This window comes from Procambarus clarkii, chromosome 85 (assembly GCF_040958095.1).
Source record: "Procambarus clarkii isolate CNS0578487 chromosome 85, FALCON_Pclarkii_2.0, whole genome shotgun sequence".
In the NCBI taxonomy this organism is placed as follows: Eukaryota; Metazoa; Arthropoda; class Malacostraca; order Decapoda; family Cambaridae; genus Procambarus; species Procambarus clarkii.
In genome coordinates this window covers 20,138,781-20,151,062 of record NC_091234.1, presented here as the reverse complement: position 1 = coordinate 20,151,062, position 12,282 = coordinate 20,138,781, and the positions used below count along the sequence as shown (strand labels likewise).

General features: G+C 40.3%; 1 protein-coding gene across 1 annotated transcript in view; it reads right to left on the bottom strand.

Annotated features, from left to right (window-relative positions):
* Positions 1-601: 601 nt before the first annotated feature.
* LOC123746722 (uncharacterized) overlaps positions 602-12,282 on the bottom strand; it is a gene marked incomplete at its 5' end in the record, with an annotated part of 42,440 nt that continues 30,759 nt past the window's right edge. The window contains 1 exon segment of the mRNA XM_069316795.1: positions 602-733.

The window sequence follows — 12,282 nt, the reverse complement described above, 5'->3', positions numbered from 1 at the left end:
GCGGCCACACAGAGCCAGCTGACACAGCGTGCACCAGAACTGCAGCTGCTGCTGGTGTGTAGAACACGAGTTATTCTGCAGAGAGAGAGAGAGATGTAGTGTGTTAAGCAGGCGAGGAGTCACAATAACGTGGCTAAAGTATGTTGACCAGACCACACACTAGAAGGTGAAGGGACGACGACGTTTCGGTCCGTCCTGGACCATTCTCAAGTCGAGTCAATTAATAAATAAATAAATGTTTATTTAGGTAAGGTACATACATACAAGAGATTTTACAAAGAATGATGGATTTATAGATAGGGCTAGTACATACCTAAAGCCACTATTACGCAAAGCGTTTCGGGCAAATTGACAATCGACTTGAGAATGGTCCAGGACGGACCGAAACGTCGTCATCCCTTCACTTTCTAGTGTGTGGCCTGGTCAACCCACTGCACATTGTAAGTGGTTAAGATGTACAGTGCAGTAAATCTACATTAAGTAGTGTAGTGTTTACCTTGATCAAGGCGTACTCCTCGGCTACAGCCATAATATCGTAACTAACAGAGAGGTTCTCCAGGGCCTGAGGCGTGTGCTGCTTCTTGCACTTGGGGCATGTGTGGGATCCAGACTTGATGATGTTGTTAACACAGACTCTACACATGGCGTGGCCACACAGCAGCACCAGCGGCTCCCTCCCTTTCATCTCATACACCAGCAGACACACCATGCATGTGGACGCGTCTTCCATCCTCTGCAAGTCACACAATTTAATAATTATGAGAAGTGATTAGCAAAAAATGGCGCCATGCCCAGAAGACTACATTAGTATGAGGGGAACCGCAGACCAATTGGCCCATATGAGGCACTTCTTGTTATTAAATCTTTATCTTACATTTATCTATATATAATGGTGAAATGCAATTCTGATCAGCCTTATACTTTATACACATACATATTCACATTAATGCATTTTTTTTTTAGATATATACAAGAGTTGTTACATTCTTGTAGAGCCACTAGTACGCGTAGCGTTTCGGGCAGGTCCCTGGAATACGATCCCCGCCGCGAAGAATCGTTTTTTCATCCAAGTACACATTTTACTGTTGAGTTAAACAGAGGCTACAGTTAAGGATTTGCGCCCAGTAAATCCTCCCCGGCCAGGATACGAACCCATGACAAAGCGCTCACGGAACACCAGGCGAGTGTCTTACCACTACACCACGGAGACTGGTTGTTCAATAAATCTCTGAACTATATGTTTGACAAATCTTTCACCCTGTCCATGGAGGACAGAAGAAAATGTATATATGCTAGTTGGCATTGTAAATGTGTGGCCACGTCTGTGGTAGAAAATAAAAATAATAATAATAAAAATTATCTATATAGCACCATATCACAAAATTCAATAGTTCTAAGATATCATTCACTATGTCAATTCAAGAGTACACACACAAGACGAGCAATTTATGATTATAAAACAAAGTGAAACTATGCTTAATTCGAAACTTACAGGTTTGTATTGGGATTGGATTACGTACAAATGAAGATTATGTCGACCAATTTCCGTATATGTTTTCAGATTAGCAAGATCAACCATGTAAAAGTCTTTGAGAATTTTAACATACTACTTGTGAAGGAGGAAATGTATATGTTTATCTCAGAATGTTTGGTAATATGTTTATTGTTTGTGATGTGTGTCTATGTATGTATGAACACGATGTACTGAACAGGGTTAGAATAGCTTGAGCTACCTCATACCTTTGTGTGTATTTTACCTCAATAAACTTATTTCAATTTCAATTTCAATTTGAGAATTCAGAGAAACCTCCATGCAAATTGTTTTTAATCAAGTGGTTCAACATTTATTTTTAGGCTTCTGTCACGGTAGCCTCTTATCGTGTTAGGTATTTTGTGGTAACGGTGAAGGCTGTTGCAGCCTAGTCACCCGCACTGAGGCTCCCGTTGCTAAAACCTGTTTATACAGCTGAACCTCCAGCCCGTCCTCTTACGGTTTCCCAACGTCAAGAAAACGGTCAAATACAAGTGTCCTCTCCTACAAGACCATCACCACGACACAGACCTTCTGGTGGAGACATCTCCCGTCACGCAGGGTGCAGTCGCACCTCCACAGATCTCCAGTATCAGCTCTTGATACTGGTAATGGCTCAAAAGGGCCACCACTTACGGGTTATTCATGCCCGTGCCACCTTTTGGGTGGCTTAATCTTCATCAATCAATCAACAGACCTTCTTAGGAACTCTTTGGACAGTACTCTCTTGACCTGTTGAGTAGCTTGGCATTTGTTGCACGAAACGCTGCGCGTATTAGCGGGCAAAGTATGTACTAAGCTCTATCTAGAAAACCAACATTATGTTTGTAACTCATCTATGTATGTATGTAGTTTTACCTGAATAAACATTTTATTTGATTTGTTACCAATCCTACTTGTTGATGCTTTTGTTTCTTGTGGCTGTCTCCAAGACTCCTTATTGGCCTGTTCCCACAATTATTTATTTATATAAGGTACATTGGGTTTGTGAGAATACATAGCATAGTATTTACAATCTTGTAAAGCCACTAGTACGCGCAGCTTTTCGGACAGGTCTTTAATCTAACAAGATAATTTTAAGTAGGTAAATTCTAGCGGAATTAATAAAATGATAACAGGATCATTGCAAGAAAGAAAAAAATGAGATGAGAGAGATTAGAAGGTATATTAAAGCTCTGATTGATTGCATTGACAGCTTGATTGGTAATTTAAACGAAGATTAATAGGCACCATACAGCAAATTGAAAACACATATAAGACAGCAATGATCACAATTACATTAACTGGGGGAGATTAAGTAAATAAACATTACTTAAAAAAACACTATAATCTGTGGAAAGGCACAAATAATACAAATAAGTTCCATGACACAATCACCAAACACTGATAATTAAAACATACGAAGAATATCACAATGTTACTCACTGATCTCAATAAAGTTACTTTTGACAAAGCACACTCTTTAATGAGCTTAAACAAGATTTACATATCATGACAGTAATGTGCCACAATTCTGACTCCAAGCAAAGCACAAGCACTTAACTAGACCACACACAACCTGCTCGTCTCAGTCTCCCGTCGACACTACTGAAACATCTTGCAAACTGGGAAGAAGAGAACTGTCTAGGAAAGAAATTGCTAAACACAGCAGCCAACCTTCCTCATCACGTAATACCACACTCCCACATCTGACCACTCTAGACCAACACTGTTTTTTCAAAATATAATGAGTGATACTTTTAGTGAAGTACTAATGGAAATAATACCGAACTCACATTTATAATACATGTCAAAATATCATAACAAAATAGGCTACATGCAGTTGGTTCTCCTGATCACAAGTTCACTTAGATGATACTGCCCAGTTAGGGACCCGTCTAATACATGTATCTGCATCTCTTGACCGCGCGTTCTTATACATAAAATACAATATTTGTATAATACAACATGCACGTACCACAGTTATAATGGCATACTTTAACATTACATTGTACTACCGTCGTTCGATCCCTGGAGGGCTCAATGGTACTCCCCGTTCCAGAGTCAACAATAACTTGAATATCGACCCCCACTGTATAATCCCTTACTCTAGCAAAAAACAGAGACCTCTTGAACCGGTTTTGCTGCTCAACTAGTGTTTCTAGACAACTGCGCCTGCCTAGTGTTATCATAATCTCTAAACGTGGCTTTGTGTTCTCTTATCTCTCTGAGAGCGTAGTACACACTCCCATGTAACTTGGTATCTTACTGACTGTTTCTATTGGAAACCTTAAGTAGCAGTAATTGGTGAAATTATACACATCAGGAGACTTATAGAGTTTGGTAAAATAAAATAATGAAGGTATATAGTGTACATAATTCAGAGAATGGCCATGAGAGTGCTTATGTGAGTCTGGATGCCTCAGTAACTCCACCTCCACAGCCTACAATGGAGCTAGGTTTGTGGTGCTATAAATCCTATATTGAACATGTTCAGAAAACTAAACACTGGAGATTTGATGACGAAAATTGATCGCGTATAGTGTCTTTAAGTTTAACACCTTTCAAAGACATTCTATATATATCTAAAAAAAACATTCAATACTGGGAATGTGCGTAAAAATATGAACATTTATAGTCTACCGAGCGACGTCTCCTGAAGGTCACAGATATCAACATTCCGGAAACGCGTATCCCAAATGTCGCCATTTTGTACAAATTTTGTACTGTTATAATTATAATCCCAAATGCATATATTTACTCTGAACATCTGTGTGGATACATAAAGCGAGTTTTAGGAATTTAATTCATCTATAGCAACAGCTGTGAGAAACATCGTGCACCAGTAGCCTGATGATGCCATCCACATGGTACGTGATTATAAGAGTACCAAATTTATGCTGTATGACTAATTATAAATACTGAAAGAGCATTCACGAATAATTAGTTTTTTGTCGGGGACAGGAAGCCCGTGTACATATATACTTTAGGCTTGTATCGAGGTCCCACCAAGGTTAAGGGGGAAGTACTGACTCTCTCTAGGATGTAACTCCACAAATAATAAATAACAGCTTGCCAATGATCCTGTAATAATCCCATATTTAATATATTTTATGTATTAGCAAAATACCTACCAACAAGGTATAATAATAATTAATTGTAAATACATATTGAAATTCAGTTTTTTTTTAACTAGCAGACATTATAATTATTAGATGTGTAGGTTAGATATAGTTATGTATAAATTTTCGCTAATAGGATGAGTGCCCAATCACTTGGGCTGGACGGTAGAGCGACGGTCATGCAGGTCGGCGTTCAATCCCCCGACCGTCCACAAGTGGTTGGGCACCATTCCTTCCCTCCCCCGTCCCATCCCAAATCCTTATCCTGACCCCTTCCCAGTGCTATATAATCGTGATGGCTTGACGATTTTTCTAATTACGGGCTCACCATAGCCCGTGCTACATGGACACTTCGTTCTGAGTAGCTAAATCTATACAACAACAACAACAAGCGATTTATCCTGTCAGACGCCAACAATCAAAACAGTTGCTTAACTCTCGGGTACCTATTTATTGCTAGGTGAACAGAGGCATCAGTTAGCACTTACCGGGCGGATGGGACAACCTTCCCTTAAGCGGTTGGATTACACCACTATATTCAAGTTCACTCGCGAACACAATTAACTCAACGTGAATGAGTACTCACAACGTCGTTACCAGAGGCTCGCTAGAGTACAAGACCTGACACTCGAGGTGTATAGTGTGCATGCACTCAGCTACATCCAGCCAAGGGCAAGGAACACACGCAACTGTCTCAAAACGTTTGGTGCAGTGTGAGTGGTGCAATGCACTCAGGGGTCTGAGTAGCTGAGTAGACAGCGCGTGGGAGTCGTAATCGTATAGCCTGGGTTCGGTTCCTGAGTCGAATTCCCGGCGCAGGCAGAGCCAAATGGGCAGAGGGAAGTAGAAATAGCCTAAGCTACTCTATCCCTTTGAGATGTATTTCTTTCTTGTCTCAATAAACAGACTTGAATGGGCAGAGTTTCTCTCACCCTAATGCCCCTTGTTACCTAGCAGTAAATAGGTACCTGGGATTTAGACAGCTGTTACGGACTGCTTCCTGGAGGTGTGTGTGTGTGAGAACAAAAAAAATATTAAAAATTCAAATTCAAATGTTTATTTAGGTAAAGTATATACATATAAGGAGTAATACAAATATTGATGAATTTATAGATAGAGCTAGTACATACAATGCAATTAGTAGTTACACTAATTAACTAAGTCTATACACACTCTATACACTAATTACACACTACAATTAGTAGTTAGTAACAGTTGATTGATTGACAGTTGAGAGACGGGCCGAAAGTGCATGCACTCCCACAAAGAATTATTTCTGGTAACTTTACCAGGCGCATCCTTTGCAAAAAGCCATTAACATTTAGCAATTTGTTGTTATAGCTTAACCAATAATTGCAGAATTTATATACGCAAATACAAATTCAACTGAAAAAAGATTGAATTGCAAAGGAAACAGTGATTCTCGTAAGTGCTTTCTTTGATGGTAATTGCCGGGGAGGTCAAGTTTATTATGGACTATTAAAACCTATATCCGGACAGTTGGAGAGTTACAGCACCGAACCTGTGCCAGGTAAGTCCATTACGGGCTCACCATAGCCCGTGCTACTTTGGAATTTTGTTGTAAATAGCTGAATCTAAAACTATAACCTATATCCCTTCTGAGGTGAAAGGTTTCGTCACACAGTGAATTCAAGGACTTCTGGATCCTTAAGTTGTTAAAAAACAACTTATGTTGTTAAAAAAATTGTTGAATTACATCGATGTTGAATTATTTAAATGTTTATATTTGTTTATCAGGTAAATCCTTCATTCACAAGCGGCAAAGGTAGGGCCTATATGGATATTTATGTAGGCCGGATGTTTATACGAAGGCTACATGTCCCCAATAAATTATTTATCAACGACACTGATTTTTCTTTAGTCAGTCCATTAACAAGTGCGTTTTCTTATTTACGAAATTACAGAAAACGTATTTTCATCCTTGTGCCGGGGGGACAGGAAGCCAGAGTGTATTCATACATGTTAGGCACTTACGAACCTGTCCATCTTTTCTCAATCTTTGGCGGTTTTGTTTACAATTATTAAACAGTTAATGAGCTCCGAAGCACCAGGAGGCTGTTTATAACAATAACAACAGTTGATTGGCAAGTTTTCATGCTTGTGAACTGTTTAATAAATATAACCAAAGGCGTCAACGATTGAGGAAAGATGTACACGTTCGTAAGTACTTGCGTAACTGCTTCGTGAATTTGGCCCCTGGTTCGTAAGTATTTGCGTAACTGCTTCGTGAATTTGGCCCCAGGTTCGTAAGTATTTGCGTAACTGCTTCGTGAATTTGGCCCCAGGTTCGTAGTACTTGCGTAACTGCTTCGTGAATTTGGCCCCAGGTTCGTAAGTATTTGCGTAACTGCTTCGTGAATTTGGCCCCAGGTTCGTAAGTACTTGCGTAACTGCTTCGTGAATCTGGCCCCAGGTTCGTAAGTGCTTGCGTAACTGCTTCGTGAATCTGGCCCCAAACACGACAGATCGGATCTCATCGAAATTTGTAAAATACTGAACAATTTCCAGATCCAAATGCAACACAAATAAAGAGATATATTTCTTTATATAAATATATATATATATATATATATATATATATATATATATATATATATATATATATATATATATATAAGAGATATATAAAGAGATATAAAGATCAACGGGTTCAAGCTCAACAAGCCACAGTGTGGGACTGAGAACCGATTCTTCTTCATCCACAGTATTATAAACCCATGGAACCGCCTACCCGCCGAAGCCGTAAATACTAAAACACTGCTGAATTTAAAAATCCAATATGAAAAAAGTCATCAGGACAAATGGGGGAGGCCTTTGACAAGCCGCAGGCTTCATGTCCTCATCGAGGCCATTAGGTTGTATGCTCCACACCACACACACCCCAGGAAGCTGCTCATGACAGCTGACTAACTTCCAGGTACCTATTTACTGCTAGGTAATAGGGGCATTCAGGGTGAAAGAAACTTTGCCCATTTGTTTCTGCCTGGTGAGGGAATCGAACCCGCACCACAGAATTACGAGTCCTGCGCGCTATCCACCAGGCTACCAGGCCCCCCTACCAGGTGTGTGTGTGTGTGTACTCACCTAGTTGTGCTTGCGGGGGTTGAGCTCTGGCTCTTTGGTCCCGCCTCTCAACCGTCAATCAACTGGTGTACAGGTTCCTGAGCCTATTGGGCTCTATCATATCTACACTTGAAACTGTGTATGGAGTCAGCCTCCACCACATTACTTCCTAATGCATTCCATTTGTCAACCACTCTAACACTAAAAAAGTTCTTTCTAATATCTCTGTGGCTCATTCGGGCACTCAGTTTCCACCTGTGTCCCCCTAGTGCGTGTTCCCCTTGTGTGTTGTGTGTTGTGTGTGTGTGTGTGTGTGTGTGTGTGTGTGTGTGTGTGTGTGTGTGTGTGTGTGTGTGTGTGTGTGTGTGTGTGTGTGTGTGTGTGTGTGTGTGTCCCTGAGCCCGTCCTCAGAGCCCATCCATTACCGTGATAAACTACTCCCCTCTCAAACCACCTCGATAGTTATCTAGATATTTGTGATGATCTAAAAGCATATTATGGTTCCAATGCTGACCAAACTACACATCAGAAAATGGAGAAACGATAACATTTCGGTCTATCCTGGAACATGATCAAGTCGTGTGGACCATTAATAATGGTCCATCTTGGACCATTATTACAAGTTCCAGTAATAGTCTACATGAAACTGGTAAGTGAACCTTTGTCCCGAACAGAGATTATTCCCAAGTTATATCTTTATTGTATTTTAAATCGATGGTTTAAAATATATAAAATATATGATGAAAACGTCTTCTTTGATGAAATTGGTTTTCTGTAAACGAAATTCTCGGGTACGCTCAAATAGTTTTCGAATTTCATATTTCACATTATCATCAATAATACACCATATTAACGTACACAAACATAATGAAACCAAAAACCCTAACCTAACCTTAACCTATCTAACCATGGATAGAGATTAGATAATAGTACTAATTATGTAGTCGTTCTCAGTGCATTCCCGTGAGCGGATTTCTTCCCTGAAGACAGATTGTCCTTACAAGAAACACTCCACAACAGCCTGAGTCCCTGCAGGAAACACTCTACAACAGCCTGAGTCCCTGCAGGAAACACTCTACAACAGCCTGAGTCCCTGCAGGAAACACTCCACAACAGCCTGAGTCCCTGCAGGAAACACTCCACAACAGCCTGAGTCCCTGCAGGAAACACTCCACAACAGCCTGAGTCCCTGCAGGAAACACTCCACAACAGCCTGAGTCCCTGCAGGAAACACCGCAACAGGCACTACACACACTATTTAACGGGCACTTACGACCGCCAATACGAGGTGCATCTGTTATTGCTTTACACAAAATGGGGCATTAAATACGGTCGCTCCTAGCAGTAAATATCATGACTTCCAACTTTAGACCTTATACGAGTCCCCGCTGTATCACTCCCAACCACAGAAAATGGGATCTTATTGCACCCGACCTAACGCCTCGAGTCAAATTCAAATTCAAAGTTGGAAAAAAAGAGCGGTTTACCCAACTGCCCTGGGAGGTCGCTGGATGCAGTTTACCATCTTGCTATATTGAAGACGCCCCAATAAAACTGGGTATTGGTGCATTGACTGTGCAGTTTTTACACCATTACTTCCAGGCAAGCTTCCCAGGCGACAGTATGCAGAACTATTACTCCAATTCTCTCAAATATTTTATCCCTTGGAAGTCTAGATCTTCATTTTTACTTCGGAAACTTTTCCGTTTTCAGTCTATTTCCTACTTTTTAATTTATTTTATTATTAGAATTATTATCACTTTAGTTTCTAGAGAAGTAACGAGAGAAAACTTTATTTGTAGATGGCTTTATATTGAACGTTGTCAACACTCAGTTCTCTACCATAAAACACTAATGCATCAACAGGAAAAGACACAGAAATACCTTTGATTATCTTGCATCTTGCTGTCAGTATCGCTACATTTATTCCTTCGTCATAAAAAAGAATTAATTCGCTGCACATAACACCATATTTATTTCAGCAGTCATAACTACACCTGTCCCCGTAACTGTTATACAACGCCGAACATCAATATCGATCTCCAAACAGGTGTTCCCATCTCTCACAGCTGTGATCTGGTCTCGGATACCATGAAGGACAAGCTACATGCAGATATAATATACACAAATTTCATGAGTCTTCTGTGTATGTGATCCTGAATGTCATAGCACACAATTTATGCTCAATATGAATGCTGATCTTCAACTTCTTGACAAACTGGGACTGAAGGGTCATAGTCAACAAGTAAAAATGAAGTACACAAGTAAACGCCTGTCACTTAGGGACAAATTCAGACAGAAAATGCCGGATCAGGCAGTTTGAAATGTTTATATGGACTTGTGGGCCGCTGTCAGCTCCCCATCCTGACAGAGAAAGTTATCACCAGACAAGCCTAGCCTTCGGCTAGCGAAGCCTCAGGTACTGTTTCCGCCCAGGCCACACCTAGTCTCTGTATTCAGGGACGGTGAAGGTCTTGAAGTATGACGACAGCTAACAGAAGTCTTGACATACCTGTAGCTGCTTGAAATCAGTTTTATCTGCCTCATTCTCGTGATATTGTCCGTCACAGATAACTTCAGGAGCACAAATTAGATTTTCGTTGGCGACTAGACACCCCAAGAAAGCCTATGATTGTACCAGATACCTCCAACCCTATTTTCAAACCACTATTTTCCTATTTATTTTCTAAATCAAAACCTATTAATTTTGAATTCATTCGTATTATAATTTGGGTTTATATTTAAGCCCTATATTCCCGTGGCTTAATACTTTCATCCATATGTACATTTTAATCACGTACTTTGATTCCTTCTCTACAACTTTCTAGAAATTGTAAAATTTTTTAGTCTCTACCCAAGCGAGGTTCCCAGTGGCAGGGATTAGCATAGTCATCCTTCTCTCTACTGCTTCTGGAGAATTTACATCTATTAAATTTGTAGAGGGTTCAGAACTGCAGGTATAGACTAGCTTCGGTCTGTGTTCTACTCCCTTCTTCGTGGCCCTGCTTTGTGTCTTCCCTTCCTCCTTTGTTACTTCACTTTCCATTTGGTTCCAGTTGTCTCTTCCTCCTCATTCTGCATTTTAAATTCCTTTCTTTATTTTCTTTCCCTATTCCTCCCTCCCTCCTTTCCATCCCCGTCTCTCCCTCCCTCGGTACCACAGTGAGGAGCCGAAATCATTTACATGTTTATAGCCGGGGACCTGGGAAGCCTGATGTGATTTTCCGAGAACCTGTTGAGTATTATGGAATGCATAAGAAACGAGAGATGTGGCGAGCGTGAGACCTTGCGAATATTTCCTCCTCTCTCACAGTCCGCGAGGCTCCCTCGAATGTCTCACATTCGCGGCACCATTAGTCTGGCCTTGATTATATTGTTCTTGCTGACTTCAATGATTTGAAGATCCACCCTTAAGACAAGGTGGATTCAAAAGGACCAAATCCAGGTTGGCGTCTAGTGTCCCCCCCCAAAAATCCTCCAATGCGAAAAATCATAAGTTTTTTGTTGTCGCTGCTAGAGGTTACGCGCATGTGTTTATGTGTATGTATGTATGTATGTATGTATGTATGTATGTATGTATGTATGTATGTATGTATGTATATATATATATATATATATATATATATATATATATATATATATATATATACATATATATATATATATATATATATATAAATATATATATATATATATATATATATATATATATATATATATATATATATATATATATATATATATATATGTATATATATATATATATATATATATATATATATATATATATATATATATATATATATATATATATATATATATATGAATGAGAGCTAATTGGCTGTTCGTGTCAACAAGCTGTTGACACCTGATCAAAGGCCAGGCGATGGTGGTGGGTGTGGTTAGTGATAGTGGTTGGTGGTAGGTGTTACGTTTATAAAGTAACATGAGGGGGTGGCCGGCTTCTCCTGGGTCTCTGCCCCCCCCCCCCCCCCATTTCCCTCTCCCTCATCTCCCTGCCTTTTCCACTCTCTCTCCCACTCTGACAACTCTCTACTTCCCTCTCTCCAAAAATCCCTCCTTCCCGCCCTTTCTCTCTCATTTTAATTACAGTTTTCTGGCTAATGACCGCCTCTCTGTTGATGTTTTGTTCATCGTGACTGTTCACTTGTGGTGAGCCCGTGTGCACCCTTCTCCTCAGGGCTGTGTTCACCGTTCACTGCTGTGAACATCTCTCCTCTCCCGACACAGCCTAGCGGGCAATGCTAGGCTGCTGCTCGGTGCTCGTCTATCACAGCGTCTAGCTGGGATGGTGAGACACTGAGGGCTTCCTGTGCAAGTTTCCTGGATACTGGTTTGTTTACAGTATCACACGTATCATCGACAGCCACACATGTGTCAGCCAAAACCACACATGTGTCGCCGACAGCTTCAGCCACATGTAAATAATCAACAACAAAGCCCTTCATTGTAACTCGCCATTTTCTATTATTAAATGAAAATTAATATAATCCAAGCAAAGTTTCCTTCCATTGCGTTGGTGCCGAGGATCAACGTCCTCACGGC